This window comes from Malaclemys terrapin, chromosome 12 (assembly GCF_027887155.1).
Source record: "Malaclemys terrapin pileata isolate rMalTer1 chromosome 12, rMalTer1.hap1, whole genome shotgun sequence".
Taxonomy (NCBI): Eukaryota; Metazoa; Chordata; order Testudines; family Emydidae; genus Malaclemys; species Malaclemys terrapin.
In genome coordinates, this window is record NC_071516.1 from 43784022 (window position 1) to 43795337 (window position 11316).

The 11316-nt window shown below is 40.9% G+C and overlaps 1 pseudogene; it reads left to right on the plus strand.

The window, feature by feature from the left end:
- The first annotated feature begins 1419 nt into the window (after positions 1-1419).
- On the plus strand, positions 1420-2421 carry LOC128846102 (olfactory receptor 14A16-like; annotated as a pseudogene).
- Positions 2422-11316: the final 8895 nt, after the last annotated feature.

Below are 11316 nucleotides of genomic sequence, written 5' to 3' on the forward strand. Positions count from 1 at the left end.
AGGATGGAGCTCGGCTGTTCTCATTAGTGGCAGATGACAGAACAAGAAGCAATGGTCTCAAGTTGCAGTGGGGGAAGTCTAGGTTGGATATTAGGATCACTATTTCACTAGGAGGGTGCTGAAGCACTGGAATGTTACCTAGGAAGGTGGTGGAATCTCCATCCTTAGAGGTTTTTAAGGCCCGGCTTGACCAAGCCTTTGCTGGGATGATTTAGTTGGTGTTGGTCCTGCTTTGAGCAGGGGATTGGACTAGATGGTCTCCTGAGGTCTCTTCTATGTAATCTTCTATGCTTCAATGATTTCAATTAAATACTAATTCAACCTACACTCTTTTCTCACACCATTTCTCTTTCATAGTTGTCATTAGGGCAGAATCCCTTTCCAGAAGTCATATGTACTATGTATAAAAATTATGATTCTTTTTTCTCCATGTCCTCTGTATTAAATTATAAGTAGACATGGCAGAATTAAAAATGTATTGGTAAATGTTGGTAAATATTAATTTCACCAAAGACACGCTACCCAACAAAAAAATATTTCCATTGATAATAATTAAAAATACAGCTAGGCAAAATAAGAAAAATGTACTTGAGAACTTAGTAGAGTTTCGATTTAAGGCTCTTTACTTTGTATATTTTGACATGACCTTGACAATTTGTATTTAAATGGTTATAAAATGTATTTTATTGAATCCCAATGTCATTAAGTATGTATTCTCTGTCCCCCCATTGTATGATCCCCCACCCCAATAATTTCCCACAATTGTGAAAATTTAAATAGATAAAATGCAAGGATAAAATGTTTAGAACTCATAACCTTTTGCAATTGTGAAAATTTAAATTGAAATGTTTAAAAGTTGTTTAATAATTTATATTTTTTAATTTTAAAGATAAATTGAAAATAAAAATGTTTAAAAATTAAACTTGATATTTTCTGGTGAAGTTATAAAACATAAACATGGAATTCTGCCAAGTTGAATTATAAGACTTCTGCTTCTCATAATTGAGGGCATAATTTGAAAACAGGGAGATAAATTCTCCGCCGATATAAACTGACAGTTTCATAGAAAATGAAAATTTACAGTAGCAGAGAATTTGACCCAAAGGGGTTTCTCTAGTTGCAAATGAGGCTGAATCATTTTGAAGAGCAAATAAGTTTGGGAAAATTGCAAGCCACTCTAGGACATAGCATGAACATAATAGACATAATGAATCTCAATAAATGTTTAATTGAAAATAATGTGTCATTAGTACTTTCTCCTTGTATCTGAATGACCTTAGAGAAGACAGACAATCCTTTGCAACAGTTCTAGAATCCAGAATCTTTTCTGCAGAAGAATAAGTACATATATTGTCCTCTTTTCTTCTCTTCTACCCTCACCATGGCTTTTACCTTGCATTTCTCTCCACACAGCAGGAAATGACCAACCAAAGCACTGTGACCAAGTTCCTTCTCCAGGGATTCTCTGATATTCGGGAGCTGCAGATTTTGCACTTTGTGCTGTTCCTGGTGATTTATCTGGCAGCCCTAATGGGCAATCTTCTCATCATCACAGCCGTGGCCCTTGACCACCACCTTCACACGCCCATGTACTTCTTCCTGGGCAACTTGTCCTTCCTAGACATCTGCTATATCTCCGTCACCGTCCCCAAGTCCATGGTGAGCTCCTTAAACAACACCAGGCTGATTTCTTTCTCTGGCTGTGTTGCCCAAGTCTATTTGGGTCTCCACTTTGCCTCTGCAGAGCTGGCCCTTCTCACAGCAATGGCGTATGACCGGTATGTTGCAATCTGCCATCCTTTGCGTTACAGGGTGATCATGACTAGAGGGGCATGTGCACAGATGGCAGCTGGTTCCTGGATCAGCAGCTGTATCTATTCATTGCTCCACACTGCTAATACCTTTCGATTACCTTTCTGTGGGTCCAATGTTATTGATCAGTTTTTCTGCGATATCCCACAGTTACTGAAACTCTCTTGCTCTGACACAAGCACGAATGAAATTGTGATTATTCTATGTAGTGCTTTTTTTTGGTTAATTTTCTTCCTTTCAATACTGGTGTCCTACATTCACATCTTTTCCACTGTGTTGAGAACCCCCTCTGCACAGGGCAGGTATAAAGCCTTCTCCACTTGCCTGCCACATCTAGTTGTGTTTTGGTTATTTATCAGCACTGGAATATATACGTACCTAATGCCGGTATCAGCATCTTCCCCATATCATAGATTCATAGATTCATAGATTCATAGATTATAGGACTGGAAGGGACCTCGAGAGGACATGCTGGCTGCTGTATTGTATTCTGTAGCTTCCCCAATAATAAATCCGCTCATTTACAGCCTGAGAAACAAGGAGATAAAAGAAGCTCTGGGCAAAATTTCAAGCAAGATATTTTTCACCAAGACCCTTTTTACTTCTTGATATGTATATAGGTTAATATTCCTTTTGTGGTTTTTTAGCCCAAATTCTTCATAGAGATATGTTTTTGTAAATATAGTGCCCATCTATAAAAAGGGAAATAAGGACAACCCAGGGAATTACAGACCAGTCAGCTTAACTTCTGTACCTGGAAAGATAATGGAGCAAATAATTAAGAAATCAATTTACAAACACCTAAAAGATAATGAGGTGATAAGTAACAGTCAGCATGGATTTGTCAAGAACAAATCATGTCAAAGCAACCTGATAGCTTTCTTTGACAGGGTAACAAACCTTGTGAATAGGGGAGAAGTGGTAGATGTGGTATATCTTGACTTTAGTAAGACTTTTGATACTGTCTCTCATCACCTTCTCATAAACAAACTAAGGAAATGCAACTTAGATGGACCTACTATAAGGTGGGTGCATAACTGGTTGGAAAATCATTCCCACAGAGTAATCAGTGGTTCTTGGTCTGGTTCTGTTCAATATCTTCATCCGTGATTTAGATAATGGCATAGAGAGTACACTTATATAGTTTGCTGGCAATACCAAGCTAGGAGGGGTTGCAAGTGCTTTGGAGGATAGGATTAAAATTCAAAATGATCTGGACAAACTGGATAAATGGTCTGAAGTAAATAGATGAAATTCAATAAGGACAAATGTAAAGTGCTCCAATTAGGAAGGAACGATCAGTTGAACACATACAAAATGGGAAATGACTGCCTAGGAAGGAGTACTACAGAAAGGGATCTGGGGGTCATAGTGGATCACAAGCTAAATATGAGTCAACAGTGTAACACTATTGCAAAAAAAGCAAACTTCATTCTGGAATGTATTAGCAGGAGTGTTGTAAGGAAGACACGAGAAGTAATTCTTCCGCTCTACTCCACGCTGATTAAGCATCAATTGGAGTATTGTGTCCAGTTCTGGGATGCCATATTCCAGGAAAGATGTGGACAAAAATGGAGAATATCCAGAGAAGAGCAACAAAAATGACTAAAGGTCTAGAAAACATAACCTATGAGGGAAGATTGAAAAAAATGGTTTTGTTTAGTGTGGAGAAGAGAAGACTGAGAGGGAACCTGATAACAGTTTTCAAGTCCATAAAAGGTTGTTACAATGAAGAGGGAGAAAAATTGTTCTTCTATAACCTCTGAGGATAGGACAAGAAGCAATGGGCTTAAATTGCAGCAAAGGTTGGAAATTAGGAAAAACTTCTTACCTGTCAGGGTGGTTAAACACTGGAATAAATTGCCTAGGAGGGAGGTTGTGGAATCTCCATCTTTGGGGATTTTTAAGAGCAGGTTAGACAAACACCTGTCAGGGATGCTCTAGATAATACCTAGTCCTGCCTTGAGTGAAGGGGACTGGACTAGATGACCTCTTGAGATCCCTTCCAGTTCTATGATTGCATTATTCTATTATTATGGCATATCTAAGATGTGTTTTATGCAAGATGGGTCATGTGAGATATCATTGGAAAGGTTATGATTTACTGAATATGATTATCCTATTTGTATGCGTGTATCATTTTTATATCTGAAGTTAAGAATATTGTCTATGCATCCATTACAAATGTCTTTACATCTGGGGAATGCCCACTAGGTAGAAGGCAATCAGTCTAAGTGTCTCACCAATAAGGTCCATTAGGGAGAACAATAGGTCTTAGAAGATGCTTATCACCAACTGAGAAGCCTTCCTGAGTCACAGCTGTGGTGGCCCTACTGGGTCCAGTGACCAAGTCACCTGGTAATGAAATCCATCATATTAGTATTTTTCCACTGGCTGTGGGGTGGGAATCGTACTGGAAGACAGAGGATTCCCACCATATGTAAAATGTATTTAAGTCAGGGTAATAACATAATCCTGGTTCATTCTTCATGGAATCCCTGCCTAAGATGACTGATGTAAACATCTAAGAAACAAAGACTGAACCGAGGGGAGAAGGACTAAGTCCAGGCCAGAAAGTTGTCTAACCTATGAATGAAGTATCTGAAATTTTAAGCTGCAGTCAAGTGCACCTGGCCTTCAAGAATCTCCACAATCGGCCTAAAACATTATTTAGGGTGAGAATTTGTTTCTTGTAACCAATTTCTTTAGTATATTAATTTTAGATTGTTTTGTTGTATTTGCTGGGTATTCTGCTTTAATCTGTTTGCTATCCCTTATAATTGCTTAAAATCTATCTTTTGTAGTTAATAAACTTGTTTTTATTTTGTCTAAAATCAAGTGTGTGGAATTCATAATGGGGGGGAGGGGAGGGGAGGAGAGGAGAGGAGAAGCTGTTGTGGGGAGGGATAGCTCAGTGGTTTGAGCATTAGCCTGCTAAACCCAGGGTTGTGACTTCAAGCCTTGAGGGGGACATTTAGGGATCTCGGGCAAAAAAAAAATTGTTGGGAATCGGTCCTGCGTTGAGCAGGGGGTTGGACTAGATGACCTCCTGAGGTCCCTTCCAACCTTGATATTCTATGATCTCTCTCTACATTGAGGGAAGAGGCTAATTTCATGAGTTTATGCTGTATAGTTCTCTGTGAAGCAAATGATGGTATACTTTGGGGGTTGGACTCAAGAGTGGGGTGGGCAATTGAGTACTGGGCAGTTCCTTAGCTGAGCCTTCTCATGCAGAGCTAATCTCAGCATCTGTGTTTATAGCTGCAGCTGGGTGTGTCCCTACCTGTATGTGTGCTGGTAAAGTGCAGTCTGAACCCTGAGGAAGGGCTTGGCTGACTTTCATCAGAAATACAGTCTGAAGTGAACCCAAGCTGGTAAATTAGGTGGGCTCAGTGGTACCCCAGTGGAAACCCGAAACACCCTCCCCACTCCAGAGATTCATATTCATAAAGGAACAGTGGGATTTCTTTTAACTGCAGAGATGCTCATTAATGCAATACAGGACAGTGCTAAGGTACTGTGATGATGGGTGTATTTTGAAAACTCATGTACAACAGAACACAAATCTGAGAGTATTCACTACATGGTCAAATCAGTAAAGTGTCTCTAATCAGTGTTTAGAGACATCGGTGTGTGGGACAGATATGGCAAGTACCTGAACTATCCCTGGAAAAAAACTGACTGGATTAAGTTTTAAAGACTTTGGAGTCCATTGTACTGAATGCAAAGTTTGTCTTATATTTGTATGTATGCTAGCTAGGAAGCAGATGGGATGTGTACTCTGGGAAGTATTATGAATTTCAAAGGACTCTAGTGAACAATGAGCCAGACAAAAATGGATTTTGGGGACAAACAGTTTCAAGTGGCTTCCCTAGGGAATTTCTAGGTGAATACAAATTCCTACCTCTGCTTATGCAAAAACCCAGCCTTTTGAAGCTACACATGCAAATAAAAAGTAATGCACATAGGAAAACAGAATCCCAACTATACATGTACAATGATGGAGTCTAAATTATCTGTTACTACTCAAGAAAGAGACCTTAGGGTCATTTTGGATAGTTCTCTGAAAACATCCATTTAATGTGCAGCAGCAGTCAAAAAAGCTAGAAGAATGTTGGGAATATTTATGAAAGGAATAGCTAAAAAGACAGAAAATATCATGCCCATATCTTAAATACTGCATGCAGATGTGTTCGCCCCATCTTAAAAAAAGATATATTGGAATTGGAAATGGTACAGAAAAAGAAAAGAAAAATAATTAGGAGTATGGAACAGCTTCCATATGAGGAGAGATTAATAAAACTTGGACTTCTCATCTTAAAAAAGAGATGACTAAGGGGATTTATGATAGAGGTCTATTAAATTGTGACTGTTGTCAAGAAAGAAAATAAGGAAGTGTTATTTACCCCTTCTCATAGCACAAGAATTAGGGGTCAGTAAATGCAATTATTAGACCCCAGGTTTGCAAAAACAAAAGGAAATATTGCTTCACAAAATGCACAGTCAACCTGTAGAACTCTTTGCCAGAGGATGTTCTGTAGGCCAAGACTATAACAGGGTTAAAAAAAAGGGCTAGTTAAATTCATGGAGGAAACGTCCATCAACAGCTATTACTCAGGAAGGGTAGGGATGGTGTCCCTAGCCTCTGTTTGTCAGAAATGGGTATGGCCAATGGGCTGGGCTACTTGATGATTGCCTGTTCTGTTCATTCCCTCTGAATGATCTGGCATTGACCACTGTCGGAAGAGAGCATATTGGACTAGATGGACCACTGGTTTGACCCAGAGTAGCAATACTTATGTTCTTATGTATGTGCACCCTGAGGAGCAGAGCGTTGTTTGCTGATCACCTGTTATATGACACTAAGTTTAAAGGCCCAAGCGGTCTAAAGAAAAGAATGAACTGTTCATGGTGGTTCTCGTTCAGAATCTGAGACAATTATTAACTTGTAACCAAAGAGAAAAATTACCTGTGGGTTTGAAGGATTGATCCCTACCAGAGACTGAGATGGAGGTGGGATGAGCTCTGGTAAGATTTTTAGCATGTGTGTAAATTCTTTCACTGTTTTTGAAATGTTCTCTCTGTAATGCTTTCTTTCACCTTAAGAATAAATGGGCTTGCTTAGAAAGACTGTGGGTAACTTATAACTGCAGGCTATTATGCCTGAGAAGAGAAAGCAAAGTGCAGACTCTGCCCTCTTTTAGCTTTCTGGGAATTTTACAGTGTAGGCAAGGAGCTGTGCAGCATGGAAATACTCCAGTCAGGAGGGAGAGAGATCATCTGCTCAAGAGAGGTGATGGCTAGGAGTTGGGAAGAGTGGGTGTCCTCAAGGAACTATAGAGGGGGAATACAGAGTCAATTATCCTGAACTGTGACAGAGATCTGTCCTGTAAAGAACTGGTGAAACTAAGCTGCTTGACAAGCACCCTAGTGTAACCCATTGATTTATTTTCTGGACAGGTTTATTCCCTGGATGGCTTTTTTGCCATGACCATCCAGAATGTCACATTTCAACTATTCAGATAATAAACATTCTACTAGGAGGCCACCAGACATTGAAAATCCTTACAGCATCGTTTGACAGCCGCCGTCTTTAATTTTTCTCTCTAGTGCTATGGGGACGAGAGTTCATTACCCCTTCTTTTTTCAAAACCGTTGGGTGTAAACCTGCAACCTCATCTTCCCACTCTCATCTCCCATCCAGTTTGTAAGGCTAATGCATGATGTCCCATTGTCCCTCAAGGAGATGTCTGCCCCACAATGGGTTGAACGTTTCCCTGCCGTGGAAATATTACACAGAGCAATTTTTTCAACCAAAAGCAGAAATAAGGCAAGGATGCTTCCCTGTGAAGCAGCTCTCCACCATGCACTGCTTGTAACAACAGAGGGGTCTAGCAAAGGAGATCATTCAAACCTCCCCATTGGCTAAATTCCTCTCTCTGCCCCACCTCCCGGGCAGTCAGGTCCCACAAACTCTGATGGCTTCTACTCAGCTTTTCTGGGGGAAGCGAGAGGGATATTGATTCCCCACTCCACTGGGGTGGCCTGTTGTTCCCCACACACTCAGCCAAGAGAGCAGATTTCCTCTCCCGCCCAGCTCAGGGTCCTTTACCTTTCCACAGGACATCAGGAAGTCAGAAACTGTGGGAAGAAATCTCACCTCCTTCCTGTCTGTAGTTACCTTTGTCATCTCCCAAGCAGCTGTCGTACACTTTACTTGGACATTTCCCACCCTGGGGTAGGTGCTGTACATTTGGCAGTGCACTGCGGTTGCCTCAGCATCCCTACATTTGGATGGAGACACTGCCCTCACCATGCTCTGTACTGCCACCTGGTCTCTGATAAGGATAGGCCACTGAGAAATGTATTCCTGATCATTGCACACCATGGCGTCTCATGCACCCTTTATCTTGTACTGTGTGATGCAGTTCTCTCTACTTCACCTTCTAATGTAGAAAGTTCTGTAAGATTCTTAGCCATGTCTCAGCCATCGTTCATTTGGGATTTGTGTCATCAGAATGGGCCATGTTCTCAAATTCCTTAAATCTCCAAAATCAATTTTATAATGCTGGCCTCACTTCAATGGGACTATACTGGGGATCTGGGGAACTCGCCATTGATTTCAGAGGATCTACATTGCTTTACCAAAGCTGGGGATCTGGTCCATTGATTTCAGATGATCTGCACTTAGAGCTGTGCACAGATACAAAATTTTTATCTGTAGGTGCGGATATCCACAGATATAAAGTAGACCTCTGCACATCTGCAGGGCTCTAGCGACAATGAGCAAGACCAGCAGGGTCATGGCCAGCAACCGGACCAGAAACTGCAGCGGCCAAAGCAGTAGCATGTCGGTCCTCCGTTCGCAGGATCCAGCACAAAGCCCAGGAACCTCCTCCGGCGCGGCTGTACTGCACCCAGCATGGCCCACTGGCACCAGGCTCACAGGTGGCTGTCCCTGGTTATGGTAGTGTGTGCATGGAGATTGCACGTTCCCAGACAGCAGTTGCATACCACAATTAAATGACCTCCAGAAGTGGACCTCCATGGAGATAATGTTGCTCATCACTGAGCTAAATTTCTTCCATTGGCTCCTGTAGTAGCAAAAGAGCCTGAGACATAAACCCTTGTATAAGAGGTGCTCACAGAATCTGGCAAGAACAGGGCTAATATTGCAGAAATATACATTCCTAAGAAGTGCTAATCACAGAGTACTTATGCAAACACATTTTGATATTAAGTGGTACCAGAACATTTCAATATTAATGATGGTACAAAAACATTCCCCAAGGATAACAGAAACACACTGACACCCCCCCCCCCCCAAAAGCTAAGGTCAGGATAACAGTACGTAATAAAAACGTTTTAATTAAATCAACATATACAAGATAATGAATAAAAACTAGTCATGTTAGGAAGCAGTAATTAAAGTAACTATGTCAGAGGGGCAATACTAACTAGTTTGTATAGGGGTAGAAAGATGTATTGTTGGGCCTTAGGGAGGAATGGAAAGTCCCACCGTTCACTGAGCTGGTCCACTGTTATGAGTATACATGTATTAGTGGTCCGGTAGAGTCTACAGAATACTAGTACCATGGTTTGTTGACAACAAACCTGGCTAGGTGCCTTTGTCCCTTAATGGATCTTGTGGTTATTTGGTCGTTTGCTTGAGGTCTGATGTGCCAGTTGTTTGCGCAGGGCTGCGGGGGGGGGGGGGGGGGGGTCACACAAAGGAAACACACACACAGCCAAACATCTAATCAGACTGGTGACCCTCACATGCAGCCAAACACTCACACTTGGCCAAACATGTATTAATGTCTAACCACAGCTGCTACCTACAGCATTAGAGACTGATGCTGCTGTTATCTCACTCAGTACACTCTCAGCGGACATCATGCTGTATTGTGGGGAAGCCTCTGCACTGGTTGTTCATAGATTTGTAGATTTTAAAGCAGAAAGGATCCATTACATTAAGTAGACACACCTCCCATATAACACAGGCCTACCTATATTGAGTATAGGTAACTGAGAGCCCAATCTAATTCACATTCAAATCAAAGAGAGTTTTACCATTGACCCCATCTGCGACAAAGCTGTCCCAGAGAAAGGGAATAGATCACTTACATTCTGTGACCTGTGATCACAATGTTCCCTTCTGGCCTTGGAATGAATAGATAGATAGATAGATAGATAGATAGATAGATAGATAGATAGATAGATAGATAGATAGATAGGTTAATGTCATTACTTTTGGGAGGAGACATTTTTGAACATTTGGCACTGGCAATGCTGTCTCTTTTTACAACAAGAAAAGGTTTAATTTGAATTTTTTTGGTACCAGCCCTAGTTATCGAATTGTTTTTATACTTGATTATAAGGCAGATTCCTCCTGTGTCCTTGTTCCTGAGCTCAGCAGGCCTCCAGGGAATAATAACCCTGGTACACGTCAGAGAAATCACCTGGATAAATCTCCTTAGCAAGGCACCAGTGGCTCACTGCTAAGAAGGTCCGACTTGAGTACCCACCATATCAAAAGGAGATCTTGTCTTAATATATTTCCATCGTACCTGGTGGTGACTCCAGAGCACTGGTAGAGTGGGAATTGCTTGCTTTCATTGAGACACAAGTGAACTATAATCAACATTATTAACCAATTCTAAGCCGCTGCATTATGAGTCAGTCTCCCTTTCCCAGCCAAAAATGGTACTAGTAATCAGTAATTCTTTGGTCGCAGACTTAGGGGGCAGGGAGATATAGGCATGAATGTATTTCAGTGTCATATTTTTATTATTCGGTTTTAGAGTATTTGAAAGAATACCTGGTATTTCAACTCAGGATTCCGGCAGTAAGCTTCTTATCATGTAACTGAACATGATTCTGATTTCTGCACCAGACAATGTAAATTTTGAATTTATTTCTCCACTGACATCCATATCTGTCTTTCTATCAATTTTCTTTTCGTGGGATAATTTACCATGATACATGTTGGTGTCCAGTGCTGTCTGATTCAGGAAGATGGTGTTGACTTATGTAAAAGTCAAAGCAGATTAGATAGATAGATAGATAGATAGATAGATAGATAGATAGATAGATAGATAGATAGATAATGATGGAAATGGATGAATTGCTGTTGTTTTATAGGTATATACTTATGAAGATGAGTGGATTGTTATATAGATAGCTGCTTATAGTGATGGGTAGATGGATGGAATGTGGGATGGATGGATGACAGAATAAGCTTTCCTCACAGTTAAGTCCCTCCAACCTATAAAAACTCTGTTCCTCCCCACTTCTGCCGTCATTTATCATTATCTTTCTTTTTGATGCCTAGCACTGAGTGCACTGTTCCAGGTGCCCCGTGGAATCAGATAGAATCAGACTCCCAGCACGACCACCTTTTTCTTTTGTTTATCCCACCAAAAACTGCATTGGCTGTTTTGGACACCATAAGTATCTCTATACTGGGGGGGAAAATGTCCCACAACAGCAAGCTTCAAAGAT